The sequence below is a fragment of the Otolemur garnettii genome, unplaced genomic scaffold (assembly GCF_000181295.1).
Source record: "Otolemur garnettii isolate 467f Iridium unplaced genomic scaffold, OtoGar3 scaffold00015, whole genome shotgun sequence".
NCBI classification, from domain to species: Eukaryota; Metazoa; Chordata; class Mammalia; order Primates; family Galagidae; genus Otolemur; species Otolemur garnettii.
In genome coordinates, this window is record NW_003852410.1 from 340,354 (window position 1) to 367,606 (window position 27,253).

Here is a 27,253-nt window from a genome sequence, read left to right on the forward strand (position 1 = left end):
AATGAGGAAGCTGGTGGAGAAACCGCCCCAGCCAGTTCTGCAACAGGTTGGATCTGGACACTTCCTTGGGGTGGGACGAAGAGGGACTTGTGACTATAGCATTACTTGGTGGGTCACAGGGCCAGAGAACCATGGTCAGGGTCCCAGCCCGGCGCTTGTACCTCCTCACCTACTGTCTGGCAGGCAGTAACCTGGTGCTTCCCCTGCAGGCAGGGGCAGCCACATGCCCACCTCTGTGTGCCCATGACCCAGTGTGGTGCTGGCAAGAGGCACATGCTCCCTAGATGTCGTACAAGACAGTATATGGAAGGAGCCCTCAGTGGTCTCCAGGCTGTGGCTCCCTGCATCTATTTTACAGGATTCAACTCAGGTAAACCCCAGGGAAGCAAGGTGGGCCTGCAGACTCCCCTGATGCCAAGACGGGCACAGTCAGCACAGGTGCAAAGGTGAACAGCTTTACTGCAGCTGCAGAGGAAATAGGAAATTAAGGCTTATGTTTGGGGTTGCGAGATGAAATTGGTTCCCTTTATGCCCTGTGGTGAAAAGGAGACATTTCTGTCATCTCAATTTATAAAAAGCAATCTTAAGGCCCAGGAGAGATAAGTGGAATGATTTCAGAAACCCTCAATTTTGGCAGTTTCGTAAATCCCACAAGTCTGAAATTGCTACATAGGAACTTTCTGCAAGCTCTACGTTTCTTGAGGCCAAGAGAGCCGGGACAGGACAGGGAGGGAAGGTGTAAGCAGAGTGGTAAGGTACAGAGGAGACTCAAAATGGTAGGCCTGGAGTCTGTACTTTGTCTCTGAGACCACTGGTTCTTGACCTCCAGTGTGTAGCAGGACCCCAGAGGACTGTGCTAGAATCATCCAGGCCTAGACAAGAGTTTTGTTTAGTAGGTGCAGGACAGAGACCTATCGGGGAGTGGATTTAAGCAGGCAAGTGACATCATGGTGTCACTTGGCCCAGCCACCTGGGTTCAACCCTGGCTCAAACACCACAGCAGACACTGCAGTGTCCTGGTCAGCCCCTCACCTGGCCCCTACAGAGCACACTTGCCTGGCTTCTGTTGCCAACACCCCTGTCCCTTTCCCCAGGGTTCTTTCTGGCCCTGGAGCCACTCGGCCTTTGGCAAACAGGAGGCCCCAATGCTAAGGGAATAACTCCCATTCCACAGGGGAAGACCCTTGAACTTGGGGGATTCCGTTACATGCCCAAGGTCACACAGCTCTTCCTGACTATTATTGCTTGCATTCTCCCCAAAGCAGAACCTGAGACAAAGATTCAAGGACAAGAGATACCAGAAAACCCCAACTAGAGAGTGTTAGGAAGTGGAGCAGGAAAGAGACGGAGGCTGATCTAAGGTGTCTTATCAAGCCAGTGGCCTCTGTGGACAAGTGGAGCTCAGTCCTGCCAGACATGTCAGGGGATAGCGTAGGACATGCTCCACCAAGTCATCCTGCCCTGTGGACCCGTATTCCCAGGCAGTACCAGCCAGGGCTGAGCTGCGGGAGACCTGCCAGGTGGGGCAGCCCGAGCCCTGCCGCTCCCATCCTGTGAGGAGCTGTCACTCCTTCTCATCACTCCATCCTTCCAAGCCTCATGAGTTTCGGCTCATGCATTTTCATCATGAGAACCTTTCCAGTGATGTAACCCATAGAATGTCCTTCGGGGAGAGCCAGGCACAGGAGCAGGGCTAAGACTCAGAGAAGCCATCCTTGTCATTTTTGATGTGTATATTTTTTAATATTTATTTATTCATTATTTGTTTATTTATTTTTGAGACAGAGTCTCACTTTGTTGCCCTGGGTAGAGCCCCATGGCATCATCTTAGCTCACAGCAACCTCAAACTCTCGGGCTCAGGCAATTTTCTTGCCTCAGCCTCCCAAGTGGCTGGGACTACAGGCCCCACCACAACGCTCCACTAGCTTTTCTATTTTTAGTACAGACGGGTCTCACTTTTGCTCAGGCTGGTCTCCAACGCCTGAGCTCAGGTGATCCACCCACCTCAGCCTCCCAGAGCACTAGGATTACAGTCGAGAGCCACCGCGCCCGACTCACTGTTGACATTAATGATCCCTGAGATGCCCTATGAGGAAGCTGAGCTCAGCATCTCTTGTCTTGGGGCAGGGCCGGCGGAAGGCCAGGGCCACCTTCTGGACTCCCAGGGCCGGGGTATCTGCAGGCCCACTGGGCCTCAGTTACAGGAGGTGTCTACCAGCGGGGCTCTGTCCCCAACCCAGGCCCACCTTCTACAGCCCCCACTTTGCAAGTAGAGAGGGGCAGAAGGGGCTGGCGCAGGTGCAGAGGCCGCGTGCAGGGTGGTTCGCACCGTGGGCCTCCAGATGAGCGCGACGCCGGCGGGATGCGCCACGGTTCCGCCTCCCGGAGCACAGCCATCCCCGCGCCGGGCACGGAGGTGGACGCGGGGGCCTGTGAATCACGGCCAGCGGATGGAAGCTTTGTTTGCTTCAGCGAGTCCCCAGACCAGGGGCCGGCCGGAGAGAGGGCTCTTTCCTGAGAGGCTGGACTTTCCCACAGGAACAAAGTGGGGCTTGTTAGCCGGGCATGAATCTTGGCGTGGGGCGGCCCGGGCCAGGCTCGGCGCTGCCAGGCGGCGGCTCAGCGCTATCAGGCGAATCCCGCCGTCCCCACAGCTGGGGCTGACAGCAGGAAGCCCAGGGAGGCTCCGCACAAAGGCAGAAAAATGGGCCACGTTTATTCATTCACTGACCAGCCCGGGCCTGGCTGGCCCACAGGGCCCTGTCTCCATGGCAACAGGCAGCCGTCGGTGCTCCTGGTTGGCTCCTCCGTGACCACGGCCCCTCCACAGCCACACGCCCCCAACACACAGAGACCAGCGTCATGAAGGCAGAGGCTGCCCGGGGTGGGTAGGGGGACTGAGCCAAACAGAATCGAGGGCTTGGACTCAGTGGGGGCCTGAGCTGAGTTCTGAGGGCAGAGATGAGGCCAGTCTGGGTGAGGGAGGGGAAGGCAGAGGGTTCAAATCCGCACACTAGCTAAACACCTACTGTGTGCTGGGACACGGGATGCACACACGGAGCCAACTGGGGCTGTTCTCGCAGATCCTATTGTAGCACAGCTGTCTGTGGGAGGGAGGGAGACGTTCCTTCCGCCCAGGGGAGAGGGTCTCAGATAGGAACTGTCATGACATTGGTCTTTGAAGGATGCATAAGAGTTTGCCAAGTAGAGAAGCAAATGGCATTCCAGGCAGAAGGGCCAGCTTGAGCAAAGGCCCTGGAAGGATGTGATGTGACTAGAGAGTAACGGGAAGTCTCTTCTAACCAGAGTGCAGAAAGAACAAAGCTGAAAATGAAGTGGGGGTGGGATGACCCTGTGATGTGCCTCAGAGATGCGGGCCATCTGCTCCCCAGCCACTGCCCTGCTAGAATAGGCCCCCAGGGATTACTTTGAGTTGTGAATTTCAGGGAGGACACAAGTTCACACACATCTATTGCTTTGCAGCTTACAGAGCCCTTTCAAATATTCACAATACCTTACCCTACAGATGAGGAAACTGAGCTCCAGAGAGTTGCCTGAGGTCTCTGAACCGGGAAGCAGCCCAGTAGGACAGAATTCAGGGCCACACCACCTCACCTGCCTTGAAGGCACAGGCCCCTGGGAGAAGTATTTGCAGCCCCATAATGCCAGTGCCCCAGTGGACTCTGGGATCCTGGAAAGGGGCAGGGGCCCCGAGGGATGAACAAAGTGATTGCGATCATTCCCAGTTCTCTGAACTGAGGCCACTAAGAAAGAAGAGCCACAAGTGCCCTCTCCTCAGCACAAGCTGCTACACGAAGGGGCTGGACCAACCCCTCCATCCCGGCTCCCAGGAGAGATGGGTCTAAATCACAGGACACAGAGTCTGGAATATTATAAACATGCAATATTTGGGGAACAGAGGACAGGGACAAGAGGGGCCGTCATGGTATATGACCCTGACAGCATGATCTTGTCTTTCACTGGCCCACTCTATCTCTCTGGCCCTGGGCCTCTGGATGGAGCTGGTGGGCCAGGTCTGCAGGGTGAACTTAGGAGCCAGAGTCTGGCAGGAACGGTGGTGCTGTCAGACACCGCCAGGTGGCTATGGCCCTAGACACTGCCAGTTGGCTATAGCTCTGGACATTGCCAGGTGGTTATGGCCCTGGGGTCATTTAGTCTCCACAGCAGCTCCCAGAGGTAAGATTGCCATCTCTGTATTATAGGCTGAGAGCAGTAGCTCCCCTGGTCATGGAGCCCAGCAGCGCCCTGGCTCTCTCTACCACATGCCCAGGTGAATAGTTTGCCCCCATTATTGCATGTCCTCACACTCCTGTCCCCACCGACCTCTGAGGGGCCTGACCTTTGCATGCCGAAGGGGCTTCTCCCCCACTCTTCAACTGCTTTGCTCACACCCATTTGCCGACTTTCTTTCTGTTGCTCCTTGGGTGCTGCCCTCAGCACATGTGACTTTTGCCAACTTGACCTTGGCTTTCAATTCCTTCTGTTCTTTGGGGTTTGACATGGTTGATCCTACTCCTGAAATCTCTCCTGAGTCTCCTTCACCTGGAAGTACTGGACAAGAAAATTTAAAAACAAAGAAAGAAAGAAGAGGAAAAACCAACAAATCAAAGAAAGAAAAAGAAAAATGAAGAAAAGAGCATCTGAGATTAGCACCAAATGCCTCTTGAATGGAGGCCTTGCCCTTCAGCCTCTTCTCAGAGTAATCCTGGCTTTGTGCTAAAGAAGAAATGACAATAATTATACCTTAAAATTGCTTAAGACAAAAATGGCACAGGAGGGGGTGCCTTCCACTCCTGCACTGGTGACAGGCATGGCTAAGCGATCATAGCACTTTCTGGCTCAGCTTGGCCTTGGCTTCAGAATCCTCTCAACACAGTGATCAGGCAGCCCCTAGTAAGCAAAGTGGTCCTCCCTGGATGTGACTTTGTGCTTTCCAAAAACCTTGCTCACACTGGAGCCTCATTATCACCCCATTTGTCAGAGCAAGTGTAACAATTCTCATTTTACAGATGAGGAGACTGGAGCCCAGAGCGACCTCCTCTGCAACACACAGCAACTTAGTAATAAAGCCAAGGATGAGGATTTAGGGCGCTCAGGTCTGGCTCTGCTCAGGGCATGTTTGAAAATCCCCATGCAATCAAGGTGGTGGCACTTGAATAGATTTCTCCTCTCTCCCTTTTTTTCTGTCGGGTCCCATTTTCCACTGCTTTGGCCAGGCAATGAGTCCTCTGATGTCATCCGAGGATATGAGGCACTGCTAAATCTGGCCATCCCCTGCAGCACCCAGCCTCACAGACTTTCTGAAGCATGGATGAACGCTGCTGCCACAAATTTGCTCTGACAGCCACTGACAAGGAGAGGCAAGTGAAGTTTTTACAGCCCTGCTGAGCCAGAGGGAGCTGCTCAGGGAAGCCAGTGGGCTAGGGCATCTCCCTGGCAATGAGGGCAGCCTCGGGGTGGGTTCGCAGCACTCCCCCCAGCTGGCTGCTGGTTCGGGGATACAGATGACCCAGCTTTCTGACCTTGAGCTTTCCTTTGGCTGCTAAACTGAAAGAAGCCTCACTCTTAGACCCAAATCCCGCTGTGTATCTCTCTCTCTTTCTCTCATTCTTTGCTATCCCTGTCCCCAAACCTTGGGCTCCCCTCTGCAACTCCACACCCAGTGGATGCTGACACTTTCCCACCTAGCTGCCTGGTCCCCTGCCCAGCACCTGCTCCTAGGTGGCTGCATTCGTCCACTCACCAGCTGCGATACTCATGAGGGCTGCCTTGCACCTTGGTGGGAATGGTTCACTAGCCTCCAATCTTCTTGACACCCAGTCTCACCTGCCAGGCTTGCCATCTTCCCTGCCACCTGCAGACAGATAGTTTCCCAGCCACACCTCTCCTGCTCTGGCTAGATGGCGTGGTGAAGCCCTCATACCCTTCTCTCCTGGATATCATGCACTCTCCAGACACAAATTCACCCAAACATTTTTTTATCTAGCTCTTTGTTAGAAGGAACCATCTTTGCAGCGATGAATACCTGTGTTACCTGCCATGTAAAGTGCTACGTGTGGCTGGGTGCAGTGGCTCACACCTGTAATCCTAGCACTCTGGGAGGCTGAGGCAGGTGGATTGCTTGAGCTCAGGAATTCAAGACCAGCCTGAGTAAGAGTGAGACCTAGTCTCTCCTAAAAATAGAAAAACTAGCTGGGCAACCTAGTGGGCACCTGTAGTCCCAACTACTCAGGAAGCTGAGGCAGGAGGATCACTTGAGCTTAAGAGTTTGAGTTTGCGGTGAGCTACAATGATGTCACGACCCTCTACCTAGGATGACAGAGTGAGATTCTGTCTCCAAAAAAAAAAAAAAAAAAAAGTGACACGTGCTTATAATGTGCTCACTTGTCTGAGGCACCAGTAGCTGTTTTTTTTTTTTTTTTTTTTTAATTTTGTATCGGATTCCAGTGAGGGAGTCTGATTTACAACTTTGGTTCACATCCTTCTTCTTCTACCTTGACAGTCATGCTAATAACATGAGTTGTCATTTACTGAGCATCTGCTACGTGCCTGTCATGGTGCTTGGGGTTCTATCCACATGGGCCCATGGGATCTTTGCAATATTCCTGCAAACCAGGCAGTACAGCCCCCTGTTTTGTAGGTGAGAAATCTGAGCTCAGAATGGAATTCTCTTTGCTCCCAGTCATGTAAACAGAGAGTGGCAGAGTTGTGTTTAGACACCAGGATTGTCTTATCCAGAAACACACCCTGCCCTCTAGGGAACATTTCCTTTCCAGCCAATGAGAGGTAGCTTAAGGACATCTGCCTTCCAAAATGCTTAGAACTTTGGAACCCAGAATAAAATAATACATGGCCCTGTCCTTGAAGAATCAATACCTTATTTGGGAACAAAGCAACTCATATTGCCTGCCAATATTTATCTTAGGAGTTTTATATAAGGAAAAAAGCAAAAACTAGCAAAGGAGGCTTCATTTCACATGTTAGTGCTGATAATTTGGTGATGTCTACTTGAGTACTCTGTGGGACAGACATCCAAGGAAGCCATGGATGCAATGGGAAAAAAATCAGCAATCTATTATTTATGTCTGCATGGGGCACAGGCATGGGTAGTGGAGGTACAGGTACCACTAAGTTCATTTCTTTGTTTATACACAGAAAGCATGATAGTTCATAGTAAGTTCCTAATTATGTAAAGCAGACAAGAGACGAAAGAGAACCATACTGGTGTGATCGAGAAAGGGTGCCTGAGGAAGGTAAGATATCCATTTAGGGTCACTATACTCCCAGAGTCTGAGGTGTCAGCAAGGCCAGGTTGAATTGTCTAAGATGTGATAAAAAGTTTGATTCTTCTGTGTACCTTGGGTCTTCTTTAAAATGGTTAATTCTGTCAAATTAAGGTCTGGAAGGTCCTTTCTGACCCCAATGTTCCTAGATGATGGTATCTATTAAAGGTGAAAGGCTTAATAGTTCTCAATCTCCCCTCATATACATTAACTCATTTGTACTTCATCATTAGCCTATGATGCAGGTATTTGAAAGATGGGAAAACTGAGGCCCAAGGAGCTTAAATATACTTCTTACCCAATGTCTTCGCAGATTCGCAGAAGTAACCTGAATGCAGTTCTCTTAACTCTAATCTTTGTTTAACCTGAAAGTATATTTATGGATTTTCAAATAATTAGGAAATGTCAATCAAGCTTAATTTCAGTGTTTGGCCAGCGTTAAGATCATTGCTAAAAAGTAAGTTTTCCGACTGTTTTCAGAAATAAATGCTCAGAATGGTTAAGCAACTTGCCAAAAGTTACACAGCCAGGGAATAATGGAGTGAGAATTCTACCCTACAGGCTGATTGTGTGACCCCTGTGTCTACTGTGATCCAGGTATATCTCATTTGATCCTCTCAACAACTTTATTGTTCTTTTAAAAAAAACTGTGGAAACTAATCCAGAAAAGTTAAATAACCAGCCCAAAGGTGCAGAATAAAAATAAAAGGCAGCTAATAATGTTTTGTATCTTGATTGTATTTGGATGTGTAAGTGTGTGCATTTGTGAAAATCATTCTATGGTTCCTTTAAGATCTGTGCATTTCAGTACATGTTGATTTTACCTTTAAACGAGCGTGAATAAGCACTAAATTCTAAGTTAGAACTTTGAGCACAGATGTTGTGGTGCCTACAGCCTATCTGGAAATTCACAGAAAAGGGGGACAGATGGATAGAAGGATAGGTGGATCGTTATGTGATAAAGCTGATAGGTCTGTGGGGGTTCACTGTAACACTCTATCAACTTTTCAACAGGTTTGAACATTTTACATAATAAAATGTTTGTGTGGGGAGGGGCAACCAAGTGATTCCACGACACTGAAAGCTCAATGAAGACAGAGACCTTTGCCTGTTTTGAGACTGCTGTGTCTCCCAGCACCTAGAACAGTGCCTGCATGAAGTGGGTGCACAGTTAATATTTATTGGATGGAAAATGGCAGAAGGGTGTCTAGCCTGTGGCTGTAATGCTTAAACAGAGCATTACCTTAGAGGATTTAATTATGTCTGTGAACAGGGGGAAAGGAGGAGGAACACTGGGCAAAGCGGGGTGAGTGAGCACAGTGGGGAGAGCTCTGGCAGCTTGTGCACAGGAGTTCAGCCTGCTCTGCCTTCTAGAAGCAGCCCTGAGCGCCAGTTCCTTGGGCTTTGCATGGGTGTGTGCTTCCCTCATGTGGCCAAGGAGAAAATTGCACTGATGTTCGAGGGCCTTTTCTGCTCTCCAGCACTGGGCAGGGCTCGACTGGGCTCAGACTCCGGAGGCCGAGACTGGGACAGAGGGCTGCACCTGTGGGGCCCGGGGCTGCACGCTCCCTATTAGCTAGGCAATGCTGGTCATGTTTAAAAGTTTCTTATGCTCCCTGTTAGCACTCTCTTTTTAAACTAGTATTCTTCCAGTGGGGATGTGGATTCCCCAGACCTCACAGCTGTCCTGAGATTTAAGAGAATCAACGGGCACATATCAGGACTCCTGCTACTATAATCCTCCAATCTGCCTTCTCTGATCATCACAATGACCACATCCCGCAGACAGCAAGATCTCATTGACAGATGAGGAACAGAGGCCTGGGAAGCTCAAAGTCACACAGCACATTGACAGGAGAACTCCCTGTGGGAATTCCACCATGTGGCATAGGGGACAGTAGCTTCCCGCAGGTGGGGTTTAGAAGACTCTGAAATTTGGGCTGAGGAAAGCTGGCGGGCAGTCAGGGAAGTGTAGAGGATGCCAAGAGTCAGACAACCTCTGAACAAGATGATCTGCAGCTGAGGGGTGGACCCTCGGGCCATTTGTCCACAGGTGTTCCTCCCGGAAAGAAGAGCCCAAGCCTTCAGCACGTAGTCACTTGTTAATTACTCCCCTCACCTGTGTTGTACGGTCTCAATAAAAGCCTGGTGCAGCGGTTGCTCGGGGCTGCCCTGCAAAGAAGGGCTGGCCCGCCTCCTACAAGCTTGTACTTCTAATCCGTGTCTCACCTGGTTCCTTCCTGCGGTGGTCGAGACCAGGGCCACAGGGACCAGAAGGGTTGTGACAGGGAAGTTTGTAAAAGCCCTGATATTCACACACCTGGAGTCTTTCAGCTCTCACAGGGCAGCTTGGGTGGCTGTCACCTGCCTCTGTCCACCCTGCCAGCCCCAGCTGTGTGACCCTGAGGAAAGTCACTCAACCACTCTGTTACTCAATGGGGATAGTAATGCTTTTGCCTTTGGGGGTGCCATGTAGACAAGAGGCTGAAGGTAAGTAAAGCACAGTGCACAGTGCACATGCTCGGAAATTGCTGACGGCAGCAAAGGCAGGAACCCTCCCTGTCCAGTTCACTCCTGTAACCCCAGTCTGTCTGCACAAATCTGTTCTTAGAGAAGAGCAGGGTGGGAGTCAAGCGTGGAGTCTTTGGAATCAGATACCTGGCTCTCTACATCCCGGAATTGCCTCTTCAATCTAGGTGACATTTTACAGCATACCCAATGTAAAACTCAGTTTCCTCATCTGTAAAATGGGCACAACAACCATCTACTTTATAGCTTTGTACAGATGAATGTGATAAAGAGTCTTGCTTAGTGCCTGGTACATACTAGATGTCCAGATAAATGCCAGCTCATAGTAAGGTGACTTAAAGCTGGGCACTCAGTGCTAGCTGCTGTTGTGAGCAGTACTGTTAATAGTCAATTAGTCCCCCAGCTTTCCCCTTTGAGTCTACACCAGCTGACTTCATCTGAATTTATGTGTTGAGTGGGGGAAAGGTGGCCATTATGGAAGGACTTTCCTGACTCCTGGACCCAAAAGACCCTGTGCCACCAGCACAAGGTCACTTGGCCCTTGGTAATGATTGTTCCCAGAGCCGGGGAACAGGCTGTAGACTTACACAGGTCAGCCCATGAAAGAGACCCTGCCTGAGCTGACATGATGGGCTTGAGGCCTGGGTTGCAATGAGGGGTCCTCTCCAGCAGCTCACACTAGTATCACAACACTGGCTTGGCTGACATCAGGACCAGCCCGAACAGTGGGAAAAGAGGCAGCACAGATGTGGAGGGCTTAGAGGTGGCGGGTCTCAGACCTCAGCACACAGCACCCTGAGGTGAGAGCATTGGGAAAACGCAGCTCTGATTCAACAGGTCTGGGCTGGGGCCTAAGAGACTGCATCTTGCAGCTCCCAGGTCACCTGATCTGTTGGTTCAAGACCACACTTTGAGCACTGGGATCTAAGGAAAGCTGGGTTCATTTGCTTCCCAAGTGCACTGTGAGGGTTCGTGGCAGTGGTCCTGGAATCAGCCTGGGCTCTCCCTGAGGTAAGAGACACACCTGCACAGTGTGTGGAGGTGTGACGGCTGCTAACTTGGGACCAGGGGTCTGAGGAGAGTTTCAGACTGGCTTGTTCAGCTTGTCAGCATCGCTTATTGGTGATACTGAGACTGAGACCTGCACCTGATCTTGGGAGCCCCTGGAGAACTGCATCAGGGCTGGTCACACAGCAAGTATGTGCCTTTGTGCTCAGTGGTGGGAGGGGGATACCCTGATCTGCATCCCTGGCTCTGATACCTTATGTGTATACATCAGCAGCTTCTGATCTGGGAGAAAAGGCATATCCAATATGATTGTGCCATATTGGTAAGACACTGGAGCTATCGCCTGATCTCTTGGGACCCCAGCTATGTGGCAGCCTTTGGCTGTGGTACATATCTTCATTTGCTGTTACTAGCTTGTATTTCTTCCCTGTGTAAACCTTAGATTAGTCAGCATTCCCATTTAGAGTCCTGTGAGCTGTGCTTGAAACCCAGTCTAACTGCCATCATCTGTGCGATGTGTCTTAAAACCTGCTTTCTATGGGCAAACCTGCTTTCTGTGTGTGGTTTGGTGAACACAGAGGTGCCATCTCTGCTCTCTATTGCACCAGGAGAGCTGTGGTTCTCAACCTTAGCTATGCTGGTATCACCTGTCATTAAAACCTGTTGAAGCCTTGGCTCCATCCCCAGGGATTCCAATATGATATTGGTGATCTGGGGTGTGGCCTTGGCATAGAGGTACTTAGAAGCTCTCCCAGTGTTTCTTTTATTTATTTTATTTTATTTTTACTTTTTTTTTTTGGTAGAGACAGAGTCTCACTTTATCACCCTCGGCAGAGTGCTGTGGCGTCACAGCTCGCAGCAACCTCCAACTCCCAGGCTTAGGCTATTCTGTTGCCTCAGCCTTTGGAGTAACCAGGACTACAGGCACCTGCCACAATGCCCAGCTATTTTTTTGTTGCAGTTTAGCCAGGGCCGGGTTCAAACCCACCACCCTCAGTATATGGAGCTGGCACCCTACTCACTGAGCCACAGGCACCACCCTCCTATGTAGCTGAAGGTGGAACTCACTCAGATAATAATACAAAGCAGCATACATACCAGTATGATAGGAAAGGGTTGAGAATGGAACTAGGTCACCACTGATGTCAGGTACCTTTATAACCTCCTGTCCCAGGGGTACAATTGGTGTTAAACTTCCAACTCAAGGCTAGAAACCAGCTTTGGAAATCTTGCATCTTTGAGGCACTGGTTGCCTTCCAAAGGAGGGTCTAGGAAGAAGGGCAACGCTCAACCTGTAAGAAAATCTATCATCCCGAAAGGTGAAATTTCTGATCTCATTATGCCTGGGTGAGGGGACACTTGGAAATAGGACACCACATTTTTAGGTCTCTTGTAACATATGCTAGGGATAAAGCTCAATGCCGGACACACATAGGAGAGTCCCACAAGTAAGTCATAGCTTCCAAAATCCAAAGCCCTTTGGCTTCTCATCCCATCACAGTTCTGGGTCCTGTGTATCTGCCGTTAACCTTGAGCAAGGCATTTTATCTCTCTGAACTGTGTGATTCTTGCATTGGAATGGCATCAGGATCCAGCTATCTCGTATTGCTGTGGTCACCAGGGCCTCACAACTTTTGAATTGTGATAAGCCCCAAAAGAAACTGAGCTCTAACTAGACAAGAATCAATGAAAATTTTGGACAGAGTGGAGACTCATATATTCTCCAACCAGCAAGGATTCAGTCACTGCCTGGAAAGCTACCACTTATACCACTGCTATAAGTGACCTTTACTTATAGCAAGTAAGCCTTGTGTTGGTTTCTAAGCAGCTCTTCCATTGCAGGTTTTCTGCTGGGAAAAGAGAAAAACCAAGATGAGGCAAAGTACAAAGTACTGCAAAGCATAGCGTCTTTGTGGACCCTTAGGTGGGGACAACTTACAGAAACTCCAGTGAATCTATTGCTGCTCTCTGAGGAGGAGTCATAGTCCAACAGGCCCCGAATCCTTTGCACATCTGCTTCCCCTTCAGAACATTAAGCAGCATCTTAGGGTGACTTTGTGTGGTTCATTTCATTTCTCTGGGGCTCAGCTTTCTCACCTCCAATATAGGTAGAGTAGAGAACCAGTGATCTCTAGAATCAAATGCACACTGCACTCGGCAATTTGTAGAATGATCAGATGATGTAGTCAGATTTGAGGTTAGAATCTCAGAGGGAGATGAGTAACAGCCCCTCTCAGCCCCAATACTCCAAGGTTCTTTTTTTTTTTAATTTCTACCTCTGTACCTTGTAACACCAGATCTCAACCAGGAGTGGAAGGCTCTAGGCTTTAAAAGTCAGAGGGAATTTGCAGAAGGAGGCTTCTCCTGACTTGGCTGGGTTTGCTGCACAGTACCCAACTCTTGAGTCTCCTACAGGCTCAGAGCTCTCCAGGGTCCTGACTGCTCTGGTTTGAGTTCTCTGTGCCTGGTGTCTGCTTCTCATCCCTGCTCCTCTTGTACCAGAGGTGACTCCTCAGCTGCAGGTTCCATATGGCAGCATCCAGGGCTTGGGGATAGCCCTGGAAAACATGCAGAAGCCTATTTTTAATCGGCTTTAAAACTTTAGCCCACTGGTTTTAAATGACTTATTGAACAAATAGGTCTGGATCTTCCTTCTTGTCATTCTTTGATTGTATTTGTCTCTCCTCTTCTCTACTCCTTTGATCTCTCTTCCCCGTCTCACCTTTCTCTCTTTTTCTTACTTCCCCCCCTTCTCAGACTGAGTGTCCCCTACTGTCCAGTGGGAGAAAGAGACACATTCTAATTATCTCCTGGAAAAATGATTCTCATTGACTTCACTTTATTCGCATTCTGAATTTGAACTTGAATAATCCTGAGGTTCTCCAGCCTAGAGAAAACCTTACATCTCTATAACCTTCCATGTTGTTAGAAAGTTGTCTTCCACTTCGGAACCAACATCTTGACTTGGGATGGGTTGAGCCCATGTCCGGCACCTTACCCTCAGCCAAGAAGGGGAACTTGGTTGCAACATACCCTCATTCAGCAAATGTGTGCAGAGCCCCTGGTCTGTGCTGGGTGCTGCTCTTCGTTCAGAAATGGCAGCTGTGAACCAGACAAAACACAAATCCCTGTGCTCAGAGAGCTGCCATTCTCCGGCGGGAGATGGGAGCTTAGCAATGTTAGATAGAGGGAGGCCTTTCCACTGCCAAGAGAAGATGAGAAATTGTACATCTGAGAAACAAATGAGAGGGACGTTTAGAAAAAAGCACATGTCTGTTCTTCCTGGGAACCAAGAATAAGATACTCCCAAACATTCAAACTGACTTCGGTTATGCCGGCCTGGGGTGCGGTCTCAGACTCCCATCCTGATGGGCGTTAGAGGGAGCAGGGCTGGGGCTTTAGAGGAAAGCATGAAGTGAGAAGTTGCAGGAGAAAGCAAGGGAAAGGTGTGTCTCTCTGAAATCTTTTACTTATTCCCAGCATCAGAGTGCGGGAGAAAGGGGAGAGCAGAGATTTAGGCAAAGAGGGAGAACATTTGCGGCCATCGCAGCTTTGGCGGGTGAGTTAAATCCCAGCTTGGCTCGAAGGGCGACCAGCTCTTCCCCTTCCCTTCACAATCTCCCCAGAGACCCAGGCCGCTGTGCCTGCAGCTGTGATGTGGACAAGCCTGTGTCTGAGAAGCGCTCACAGCCTCCCAGGCACTGTGCCCACAGCTGTGACGCGAACAAGCCTCTGGGACAGCAGGCAGCTACTAGAGGTTAAGACCCACATGCTTTAAACCAGAAATCTCAGTTCTGGGCGTTTATCCTGAAATAATCTAAAAATAGATAAAAATTGCTTTTATGGGGAGAGGGAAGTACGTTAGAACTGTGAAAGATCAGAAATGATATCAATGTCCAATAGTAGGCTAAGTGGGTTGTGGTGTGTTCATTTTGTGGAACATTAAATGTATCATTAAAGTGATAATAAGAACAAACAGACTGTGAATCCCGTAAGTCCACTGCTTCTCTTAGAAATACGGAAACTGCATTCTAGGAAGTGGAGGTAACTTAGCCAAGATGGGGCGCAGTGGACTCAGGTGAGAAGTGGCCCTGGAGGCTGCCTGGAAGCTGAGCTCTTTCCCAACCTTCCACAGGGCGACTCCGGTGTCCTTTGGAAAACACATGCAGGACATGCCATGAATTCAGGGACATTAAGAGCTTTGGGAGGACACTGTGAGGACAGCAGTGTGTCGCCAGTGTCTTCTAGTTTTGAGAACACCACTGAGAAGGTCCTGGCGGTTTGGAGCCCCTGGGTCTCCGGTGCTTCTCTGACACTGGCTGAGCTGATAGCTCTTCAGACAGAGCAGCGGGTGGGAGGCTCGGGCCCAGAGCCTCCAGCAGTAATGGTTGGTCTCCATCAAGAATTTCATCTTCCTGTTTTTGTTTTCATTATTATAGTTACATTCTAATTTTTCTTGGTCACATAGATTTCTTATTTCTAGTAGTATCGTATGGTTTCTTTGAAAAATAATTATATTTCAATGAAAAGATGAGTTCTTTAAAAAATACCGAGTTGAATAAAGGGGGTGTGAGGGCTGCCAAAGCCAGGGAGTGGAACAGACTGAGTGAATGTGACAAACACCGCCGGCAGCCACCGTGCATCAAGGACAAGGGCTCGAGAGAGGACCCCAGAACTTGCCACACACTGGCAGCCTCAGGTGAAAGAGAGCTAAGCGTCTGGCTAAGGATTAGAAGAGCCGCAGGGAACAGAGATGTTGTTTTTAGATGATGATGGGAACACGGGAAAGTTCTTTCTCCCTATGACATCATGAAGTGGTTTTTGGTAATTTTTCAAAAAGCGATTTAGTGATGAAAGGAAAGCAAAGATGGTGCGTTCAACAAACAAGTAGAGGTTTGCGTTTTGTTTCCTTTGTTTTAAACACCAGAGACTTGGCCACAACGAAAGGATGAGAGGATGTGCATTCATTCATTCATATTCATTCATTCCACAGTATGTGGGATGTTTTGTTTTGTTTTGTTTTGTTTTTGAGACAGTCTCACTCTGTTGCCCTCAGTAGAGTGCCCTGGTGTCACAGCTCACAGCAACCTCAAACTCTTGGGCTCAAGCAATCCTTTTGCCTCAGCCTCCCAAGTAACTAGGACTACAGGCACCCACCATAATACCCAGCTAGTTTTTCTATTTTTAGAGATGGGATCTCTTGCTTTTGCTCAGGCTGGTCTCGAGCTCCTGAGCTCAAGCAATCCACCCGCCTCAGCCTCCCAGAGTGTCAGGATTACAGTTGTGAGCCACCATGCCTACTTTGTGCCTGAGCTGTGCTGAGCATTGCACCCAGCAGTAAACAAAGTCAAAGACACCTCTGTTCTCATGGCATTTTAATGGGGAAGATGGTAAAAATAAATAAATAAATAGTATATTGTGGGTCCAGAGGAAGAACAAGGCATAAGAACAAATTACACAGTAGATGGAGTGCTGGGGAGTGGGAGCTGCTCTTCTTGGTGGTGGTCAGAGATAGCCTGCTGATGAGGACTGTTTAGAGTGAGTCCTGAGTGAAGGGAGAGAGGGAGCCATGAGAGGGCTGGAAGAAGAGTGCTCCAGGTGGAGGGAACAGCAGGTTCAAAGGCCCTGAGGCAGGTGTGTGCCTGAGGAACAGTCACCACACTTGGCTGTGGTGGAGGGAGTGGGGAGAACAGTAGGAGAGAAGGAGAGGATTGGTGGATTAGGATCATGTGGGGCCTCATAGGTGAACGTGAGGACTTTGGCCTTCTTTATAAGAGTGGAATGGCAATCCTCTAGAGGGTTGGGCACAGACACCTGTCAGTATTGGGCTGATGTTTTATGTGAATCATTGTGTTAAGAAGAGACTTTGGGGATAAGAGAGACTGGTGAGGAGGTGACTGCAATAGTGTCTACCAGAGACCCGCAGGACTCAGATCAGGGCTGTAGTTGTTGAATGCAAGCATTAAATAAAAAAGAAAGCAGATAGGAATTGAGGGAGAAAGGCAAAGAGCTGCAGAAGGCGGGAGGGAATGAGATCAGGAGACAGAGGAAAGGGCTAGAGGAACTGACTTGGAAAGGGAGCTGGAAAGTTCCTTCCCTTGGGGAAGAAAGAGACGCAGTCACTGAAGAACAGAGACACAGAGAAGAGGGGGTGAGGGAAAGCGAGGGAGGTCACCCCGGGGAAGAGGCTTCCCTGAGAATAAGGGCAGGGGAGGGGAAACCCCTGGACAGGAGGCGAGCCAGTACTGTCTGTCCTCCCTCCTCCCCCGTGAGCCCCTGTCTGCCGGGGTCGTCTCCGCATACAGAGCCTAGCGCACGGCTTGGCTTACAGAGGGCACTCAAATAATTTTTTAATTAGCAAATAGATGAAATGAATCAAAGGATGCCTAGGTAGTTGGATGGGTAGAAGGATGGATGAAAGGAAGAATGGATGAGAGAAAGGATGGATGGAAGGAAGGATATACAGATAGAAGGATGGAAGGATCATACCTAGGATAGGAATCTGTCACAACTCCTGGGCTATCTAGTTCAAGGTTACCCACCCCCCAGCTTTATTGGTCTATAATTGTCAATTAAAAATTGTATATATTTGAGGTATACAACTTGATGATTTGACATACATATACACTGAAATATTCACCACCACCAATTGAATTAACATATCCATCACCTCATAGGGTTATCTTTGTGCCATGTGCATGGTCAGAATATTTAATATCTACCCTCTCAGCAAATTTCAAGCATACATCCAGTATTTTTATGTGTAACTATAATCACACTGTACATTAAACCTGCAGAATTTATTCATCCTACTCAACCGAAACTTTGTACCCCTTTGACCAACATCCCCCTCTTTTCTCCCCTGACCCCAGTCCCTGGAAATCGCCATTCTAACTCTTTGCTTCTGTGAGTTTGACTATTTCAGATTCCACAGAAAGTGAGAAGCTTCAGTGTTTGTCTTTTTGCCATGTATGTTACCACTTACATAACATCTACTATCTTTATGACAACCTTTATAATGAGGGTACCATTTTACAGGTAGAGAACTGAGGACCAGAGAGGTGAAGTAACTTACCCAAAGCCACACAGCCAATCAGTGTCAGAGCCAGAATTTAAGCAGCCTAGACACTATGGCTCCAGAGGAGCTGGTATTCTGAAGGATGTCTTTACTGAGCTGCTCAACTGGCAGATGTAGTTCTTGATCCAATATGGGACTGGGAAGATTGCCCTGTTCTTGGAGTTAGGGAGTCTGGGTTCAAGTGCAGTAGTTTTTGTCCTTAGACGGGTACAGAGGATGGAGATTAGTCCCAGGGGAAACAGCCTGGAGAGGCAGGTTGGCCGGGCCCCACCCCTGCCGACCTGAGCTGTGCTCCATGCTGGAGAGGACTCAAACATTTCAACAGAAATCAAGTCAGACAACATACAGCCCTTTTCTGCCATACGCTCAGATTTATTCTTTATGTTTCCCATTCCTTCTAGATCAGTGTTTTTCAGCCTTTTTTTTTCTCACGACACACTTGAACCTATAGTTAAACATCTTCGACACACTTAAATTACATTGATCCAAAGAAAAGAGTTATCAAAAAAGAATAGACTTTGAACTTCTTTTGAAAATAATTTAATTAATGATCTCTAAAAGTTTTCATGGCGCATCTACGATCCTCCCATGGCACACCAGCTGAAAATCACCATTCTAGGCGCTCCTAGACAGCCAAGCTAATCTGATGGGCTAATTTATACTAAAGTGTTACTACTAATAGGAATCAGTCATTCCCACACCTTCCACCAATTTACAGGCATGAAAACTAAACCCAAAGAATGGAAGTGACTTGATCAAACTAGAATGGGCAATGGGGTCATGAAGGGCTGCTTAGAGGAGATGACACGTGGGCTAAGTCTGGAAGGGAGGGTGGGTGTTGATGAATGAAGAAGGACAGGGCACCCCAGGCAGAGGGGAAGCATGAATGAAGGCATGGGGGTTAGGGCCTTTCAAGCAGTTCTGGATGCATGTCCAATGGGTCCTTCATTATAAAGGCTGTTGTAAAGAAAGAAGATGTTCGGGCAGCGCCTGTGGCTCAAAGGAGTAGGGCACTGTCCCCGTATGCAGGAGATGGTGGGTTCAAACCTGGCCCCGGCCAAAAGAAAAGAAAGAAAGAAGATGTTCTATAACTGGTAAGAACCATGCTTAGCACATGCTGCGTACTCTGCTTCGATCCTAGCAGCTGTCATATTGTTGCGGTTGTCATCATCACTATTAAGATATTTTTCTAATAGCCAATGTTTCTGAGTGGATGGGAGCAGAGTCAGGGTGCAAATACAAAGCCTAGGTGGGCATGGCTAGAACAAGCTATGTCCTGAAGGCCAAATCCAGCCCACCACCTGTTTTTGTAAATAAAGTTTTATGGGAACACAGCCACACCTACTCAAGCACAAACTGACTACTGTGGCTTTCCTGCAGCCGTAGGAATGAGTAATTGCAATAGAGACTGTCTGGCCTGCAAAGCTGAAAATATTTACCATCTGACCCTTCACAGAAAAAGTCTGTTGACCCTTCAGGCCCGGGACAGATCAGCTTTGGGGCACGGGACTCCCTTCTGCCATCCTTCAGCCTGTGAGGAAGGGATTGCCCACCCTTTCCAGGGCCAAGATCCACCTGGCTCTGCATGTCCCAGTAGAGCCATCCAGCACAGTGGGGTGAGATTGAGATTCTCCCACCGCAATTTCCTCTCTGATTAGTTTGGGCTGCTTTATTGTTCTTTTGTAAATTAATTCTTGCATCTTCAAATCTATAAAGGAAAAAAAAATATTGAGAGCAGCCTGTGACCTTTCTGGCACTTTTCAATTTCTCTCCTCTTCATTTTTAGCTTTCATTACCCCCAGGATAGCGTCTAATTATTTCTTGAATAGTCACGTCTCCTGGGCGCTGAGGAAATCTGAGAAGTTGGCTCCCTATTATGTCTTCCAAATTAGTTTCTCTTCAATTTTGGTGCACGTTCTTTTGTCTTCTCATCTTGGTTCAGCCAAAAATAGTTTCTCAAATTGAGTGCTAAATTCTTCGGGATTTCGTTCACTTCAATTAACTTTCTTCAAGACTCTCTTTGGCTTTATAAATGAGGTCTCCGTTCCTCGGGATCTTGGTCCTAGGCCACTGGGCTGCTTGTTCACGCCAGCCCGGCCCCCTCTCTGGTCTTCATCCTCTGTATGGGGGCTCCGGGGGGTATGGGGGGACAGCATGAGCAAGCAGAGATGGGGTGGGGCAGGTGTAGAAATAGGCAGAGAATCTGACGTATCTGGATGCTGTTACATACAAGTGACAAGATGTTGGACAAAATGACCTTAGTTTTCTTCATCCATAAAATGGAGTGTGAGGAGGAATGCCTGTGGCACTAAGGAACGTACCAGTGAGAGCTATTGGTATTTTAACAAGCGGCTGGGTGGCAAGTAGGAGGGGAATAACACTACCTCTTTGATGTTTCTGGATGATCAAAGCCACTCTCAGATTCTGGAAGTCCAATGACTGAGCCCTCAGCACTGGCTTAATATACAGGAATAATTTGGAAAGCAGCTGACAATTCTTTATTGTGATCAGAACAATATCATCTATACAGCAAAACACTTTTCACCGTACACACAGCTTGCACACTCACAGTTTCCTGGAACCTGGTGGGTGAGCTGAGCCAAAGCATCAACCCCATTTAACAGATGAGGAAATGGAAGCCCCGAGAGGTTAAGTGACTTAGCCGAGGTCACACAGCTAGCCTGGGGCAGTCAGTTCACACTCCAAATCCCACTGTTTGTCACTGCACCCACTGTCTCCGTCCTTCCTTAGCTTTTCTATAGAGGCCAAGTGGAGACCATGGTCTCCTTCCTGATCCTTTTGAAGGGCATGTCATATCCCAACTGTTCAAAAACCAGGCTGGGCTGAGCCGGAACTAGGAGTCTGGTTGTGAGAGCCCTGCTGGACGTGAGGGTCCAAACTGGCCCAAGCTGATGGACACCCGGGTCTGGGCTGTGTACACCTGGGCACCTCCAGGAATCAAGGGCACTGGATGTGAAACTTAGTTCTGCCACCTTCTAGCTGGGCAGCCTTGAACAAACCTCCCAAATCCCTGAGAGTCTCAGTCTCGAGTCTTTTAAATGGAGGAAATCATACCCCCGGGGTCAGAGTTCAAGGGAGAGCATGTGAGGACACACTTGGCACCTGGACCCAGGTGCCGGATCAATGCCAGCGACCTCTCCCCACCTGCAGCCCCCGGGCCCTCGTCTCTAATTTCCTCTTTCCTCCCTCCCTCCTCTCTTATCCTGCCCTCTCCTGATTGAAATTCCATCGAAACCTTATTTCCTACAACTTTTTATTGGCCAATTGATTAGGAGTTTTCCCAAGAGCAAATGTGTAAAAACAAAGAAGAGTGACTGAGGATAGGAACAGGACCCCCGGAGGGAGGAGGAGGGGAGAGCTGAGCCTTCGGAAGACGAGATTCCTCCGCGGATCCACGGATCCACCTGCCCGCCCTGCTGGGGGCGGTGCTTTCTCTCTTTCTCTTTCTCTTTGTAAAATACAAAACCATTTATAAAGTACAGCTAAAGAGAAGAAATGTGTGTAAAACTGTGTCTTGATAGAAATTTGAAAACCATTTTTCTCAGGGAAATATCCTTTTTTCCCAAGATGTGTGTTGATAACGCAGATTTCCTCATAAAACCAGGAAGCCTCTCGGGCCATCGTGGTTTGCCATCTGGGGAGCTCTGGGGAGCTCTGGGGAGCTCTGGGGAGCTCTGGGGCCAGGAGGCCCAAGTTCAAATCCTGGCTCCGGCTCATCCTAGCTTTGGCCCTAAACCAATTGCTTCACCTCTCTGTGCCTCAGTTTCCTCATATGTAAAGTGAGGGTGGGGGGGGTTCCTGGATCATTGGCCAATGTGTATTATTAATTTTGCCTCTTAACCTACTTGCCCTGGCGAGGGTGGCCTGTTCACTGTCTCTGGCAAACATATCATGCTCCGTAAGCCTATAGCACACTCTTACTGTGTAGACCTACCTTTGTCTTCCTCTATAAACTTTGTTCTGTGCTTGCCTTAAAAAAATCATTAATTGTATTTTAACTTTTAAATTTATTGTGACTATATTTTATTATTAATAACCATTAATAATATAAACCCCTAATGCATTATTATGTATAACAGAAATAAAATACGTAACCTATATAATGATAAAAATATTAAAAGACCAGCCCTCCTACCTAACCCAAATGCAGCCCACCCGCCCCCACCCGGGGGTGGTCCAGGCAGATGCTGTTTCCAGGCTGTTTCCATTTTACAGTAGCACATCCCCACTATCTGGGGGCCATCCCACCCACATTTTCAGGGGGTGACTGATATCACAGCACATTCCCTAACCACTGCTGCTCTGGCTGCTCCATCATTTTGCTGCTATGAATAAATCACCCCCGCCGTGACCTTCTGCATCACCCGCAGGGCTTCCCTCTGGGGTCTCAAGTCCCTCCGCTGAACTCTTGAGTTCATGAAAATTGAAGAATCAGGTCTGAGGGCTGAGGAGGAATAGAGGCATCCTGGGTCATCATGGGGCCCTGAAGGCCCTCACCACTCCCAGGGCCAGGGACGGGGGTGGGGGAGCATCAGCACATTGCCTGGCTGCTATGGTGGTGCCAGCAGCACTGGGTGTCAGGCTTGTCCTGCTTTTAAGAATACAAGCAGAACATCTTAGAGTGAGCCTGGATGGTGCCCTGCTAGCTGGACACTGCTCCCCTCTCCCCATACCCTTCCCTGCCATCTTGGCTGGGGTGGAGAAGTCCAGCCACTCTCATGCCTGCCCCTTGGGAGCACACTGCACCCTTGCTCTTGACCAGGCCTGAGCCTATGGCTTCCCATAGCTTGTCTGTTCTCTAGGCCACTCTGGGCAGTGGGACAACGAGAGAGCGCCCTTCTCCCTGAGAGTCCTGCTGCCTCCTGGGTTGCCCCGGCCAGGCACCTGCAGCAGCACCTGCAACCCCAGCCCTGCTCTGGCTCCGCTCCATCTCTTGCACCAGCCCTGCCCAAGCCCATCCCTGCTGGGTGGGACCACAGCCCCAGCCCAGCTCCATAGTTCATGAGGAAAGAACTTGAAAGGGTTTTAAGACTGGGGCTGGCCTTCAGACTGTCCCCCTCCTCACTCTGGGGTCTAAGCTTCTGCTCCAAGGTCCTACCCTGAGGTTGGCCAGGGCCCTGCTTCAGCCTTCAGTCTCCCTCTCAGGGCACCCCCAGCTCCCTTGCAACAAGTAGCCACCCATGCGGCTGCCGGCCCCCAAGCTCCAACCTTCTGCCTATACTCCATTACCATGAGACTGGTCCTTCCAGGAGCCACCCCACCTGTAATGAGCCACCCATCCAGGTGCCTGGAGCCACACAGACTTGGGATCCTGGCTGGGCCATCTCACTGCTTTGTGACCTCAAGTAGGTCAATCTCCTCTCTTAGCTGAACCACCACCACGTTAAAAAGAGGCATTAATCCCCACCTCACAGTGTGGGTGCAAAGCTCAATGCAGAAACACCCAGCTAGTTCACATAACCTCCTCCATCAGTGAGAGCGTCCACTCATTCATTTATTCATTCATTCAATTTCCTCTGGACCCAGCACTGTGGGTACAATGGTGGGCTGAAGCGAGACCTGGTCCTGCCTTCACGATCTTTACATTCTGGCAAATAGGCAGACACACAACAGGTGCAGAATATGAGGGTAGCACCTGACACTGTGAAGAAACAAAGCCGCGGGTGGGAAGAGGGATGGGAGATGTCTGGGAAGGCAATGTTTGGGCCGAGACCTGAGTCAAGTGGGAAACAGACACCAGGGAAGCCCTCTGGGGCAGAGAGCACCGCTGTGGCTGTGCTAAGGCCCTGAGGCAAGATGGTGCCTGGCGTGCCTGAGGGACAGACAGCAAGGAGGCCAGCGTCTTGCAGATAGAGCAAGGGGAGGGAAGAGGCAGAGTCAGGGAGCTGGCCGAGCTGCTCTGCGAAGGAAGTGTTGTTTTACCCTAGGTGGATGGGGAGCCAGTGGACAGTGGGAAGTGGCTGTAAGGTGACCTGATTCACATTCGAAGGCCCTTATTAACCACTGAATGCCTGGTCTTGGCCTGTGGTAGAATCACTGAGAACTCTACCTGGACACCACTGAGAAGGGCAGAGAGGGTGGTCTGATTTTAACAGGACATTGGCCCCTGCCAGCTGTAGGCCTGGAACTGGGAAATCACCCAGGGGAGAGGGAAAACAGACAAGCTCCCCAGGGTCCTGAACCCAGAGAATGTCCCCTGGAGGCCCAGCCTGCCACCTCCCAGCTCAAGAGCTTCTCTGCACCGTGGCCCTAGGCCCCACAATCCCCCTGCGGCCAACCAGATGGGGCAGTGGGGAGGTCAAGCAAAGGCTGAAGGCACCATGCTCATGGTCTGTGAGCACCCTGGCTTCTAACCTCCAGGTTCGAATCCTAGGACAACTCAATTTTAGTGAGGAGACTGGACGATGGGGAGAGTGGACGGGGGAAGATGGGAGGAGGAAAGTAAGAAGGGAGAGGAGAAGGGAGGAGGAGGAAGAGAAGGAGGCGGCAGGGGATGGCCTCCACTTACTGCAACAAAACTTCAGATTCTATGCATGACACTTGCTCAGGGGAAACTATGTCAAAACCCTTCTGGACCCATCAGTATTAGACGCCCACAAGTTTTCAGAGTTGGAAAGCAAGTAGTTTTAGAAAAAAAAAAAACTGTCCTAGTTTTGTAATTGGCTCCCAAGGCCCTGCTCAACAATTATTATAACACTGACACAAAATCTCTGAAAGAAATTGCTCCAGGCCCTATATTTATCATTTGCATTGGTGAGGCAAGCCGAGGCCTTTCCATGAAGTGTCAGCCATGGTACGTTTCAAGGTCAGATAATTAACTTTATTAAGGAAGATTCAGATTTGCAAAGGGAATAGGGACCCAGATGCCGTGTCACTTGCTCAACAGAAACTTGCTGAATAGAACTCTGGGCCCAGGGTTGTCGTGAGTTTAACTTACGTCGTTTCTGTGATTGTTGGTTCTTAGGGGTCTGTGGACCCCCTTCTATCCTCAAAGTGTATGGAGAGGCTTTAAGAGATCCCAGATACCCTGAAACTACAGAAAAAGTCTGTTTATTTGGACTGCTGTGCCTTGTTCTAGATCAGAGCTTCTCCCATTGTGAGGCTGGCTCACCTGGGAACTCTCCAGAAATGCAAATTCTTAGGCCCACCCTGAATCAAATTAAATTAGAAACTCTTACAGTGTGGCCAGTTAACCTGTGTTTTAATGACCCCTTCAGGTGATTCCGACCCACACTCAAGAAGACAGTGGCTAAAAGTGGGGACATGGAAATCATGCTGACCTAGGTTCCCATCCCAGCTGGGCCACCCAGTAGCTGCATGAGCTGGGAAAGTCCCTTAACCTCTCTAAGCTTCTATTCCCCCATCTCTGAACTGGAGATGACAAAATCTTTGAGCTACTGGGGACCTTTTAATATAGCATCATGACAGATAGTTTCACATCATCATGATGACGATGATAGTGACTATAATGTTTCTGAGGAGGGCAGTGGTGTGAACAGAAGTGTGGGTTAGAAAGACACCTCTGTCAGATGACTTCAACACCTTGTAGAGTCCCCAGAGAGTAGAGTCATAGCTGAGCAGCAGCAGTGGAAAAGAGGAGCCGCCAAAAAGCCACCAGGGTCAAGCAGATGATTCTATCCATGCAACAAGTATTCGCTAAGCACCCACAATGCATCTGGCACTGCTCTGGTCCCTGAGGCACAGATGATAGATCCTGCGCTCAGGGAGCTCATATCCTTGCAGGAAACAAGAAAGCACATCAAAGAGCATGGCCAGCACCGTGAAGAAGGATGGACAGGGTAGTGGGTTAGAAAGTCACAAAGGGTCAGAGGGTCAGGAGAGGTGACATTAAGCAGAGACCTGAACAAGGTGGAGAGACCAGACAGGAGAAACCCCCAGGGGCAAAGCACACAGAAAGAGGGTGAAGCCAGCCCAAAGGCCTGGAGACAGCGCTGGGTGTGGTGTGTGAGAGGAACAGAAAAGAAGGCAGGGCCTGCAGAGTAGACCTGAGCGTGTCTGGGGCACTGGGGAGTCTCCGCTCTCGGGGACTCTCCTTCATCTGTCAGATGGACTCCACTGAAGAGCTGTTGTGAGGAATCAAAATACAGTGAGTGTCACTCTGTCTGGCACATACTGGGAAAATGTTCACCATGGTCCCACAATGGCCAGCCCCATTCCCCCGATGACACTGAGGATTCTAGCCATGCAGCAAATATAAAGGCAGCTTGAGCCTGCCAAGAAAAGGTCTGATGACTGTGGACCAGTGTCAGGTGTTAAATAGGAGGCAGTTTGTTTCAAGCCATAGACATTGACTGAGCATCCGCTAAGGTGATGCTTGGGGAATACAGAGAAAGGGAGATGTCCCCGTCCCAGTGTAGGTCCAGGCCCCGCCACCAGCAGCTTTATGGTTGGGGGAAGTTCCCACCAGCAGCACAGCAGTCTCCTGTGAGGGAGGACAGATGTTTGACGATCCCTCAGCATTAGAGAGCATTTATGAAGTTGAGCCAGCCAGAACCAGCGAGGTGATGGGCCCCAGAGCCGACAGGAGCGAGGACTGTCCGTGGGTGAGCAGCAGGGAGGGTGGGGAGACAGGTGCAGATCATGAGAAGCCGCTGGAAGGTGACTGGCCAGATTTCCAGCTTCTTAACTTCCCTGAGCCTTGGTTTCCTCCACAGTAAAATGAACATAATCTCAGTTCCCACATCCATGGGCAGCTGTGGGGATCAGATGGTGAGACGTTGTACAATTCTCAGCATGATGCCTAGCATGGACTGAGCACTCGCTAAATGTCAGGTCTGCCTGGAAAGTATCCAGCTGTGTACTATGAAAAACAGAGACAGCTGTGGCTGGATACTTTCCGGACAGCCCCCCTAGTAGCTGCTATTACAAATGTCAATATCGATAACCATGACTGTTATCAATACTATTCCCAGCGGGGGAAGCTGTGCCTTGGGGTTGCCTGGAGGAAGCTGCTGAGCCGTGATGTCTCTGGCCAGGCATAAGACCCAGGGAGGAGAGCCCTTTTTCAGGCAGGCCCCAAGGAGGAGAGGGTAGCAGTGCCCCAGCCAGGAGGACGGAAGCGCAGTGCTTTGGCCTATAGCTGCAGGGATCAAAAAGGAGCTGGATGTGGTCACCTTCACCTGGAAGCCTTCCTAGATCATTTTGTGTGCTCCCAGAGCCCCTTGTACTTACATTTAGGGGGCACAGGTTCTGCTATGGTGTGATAATCTGTCTTTCCTTCAGACTGAGAGCTCCTTGGTGCTAAAGTCTGGAAATGATCTTTGTACATCAAGGGTCAAGCTCAGTACCTGG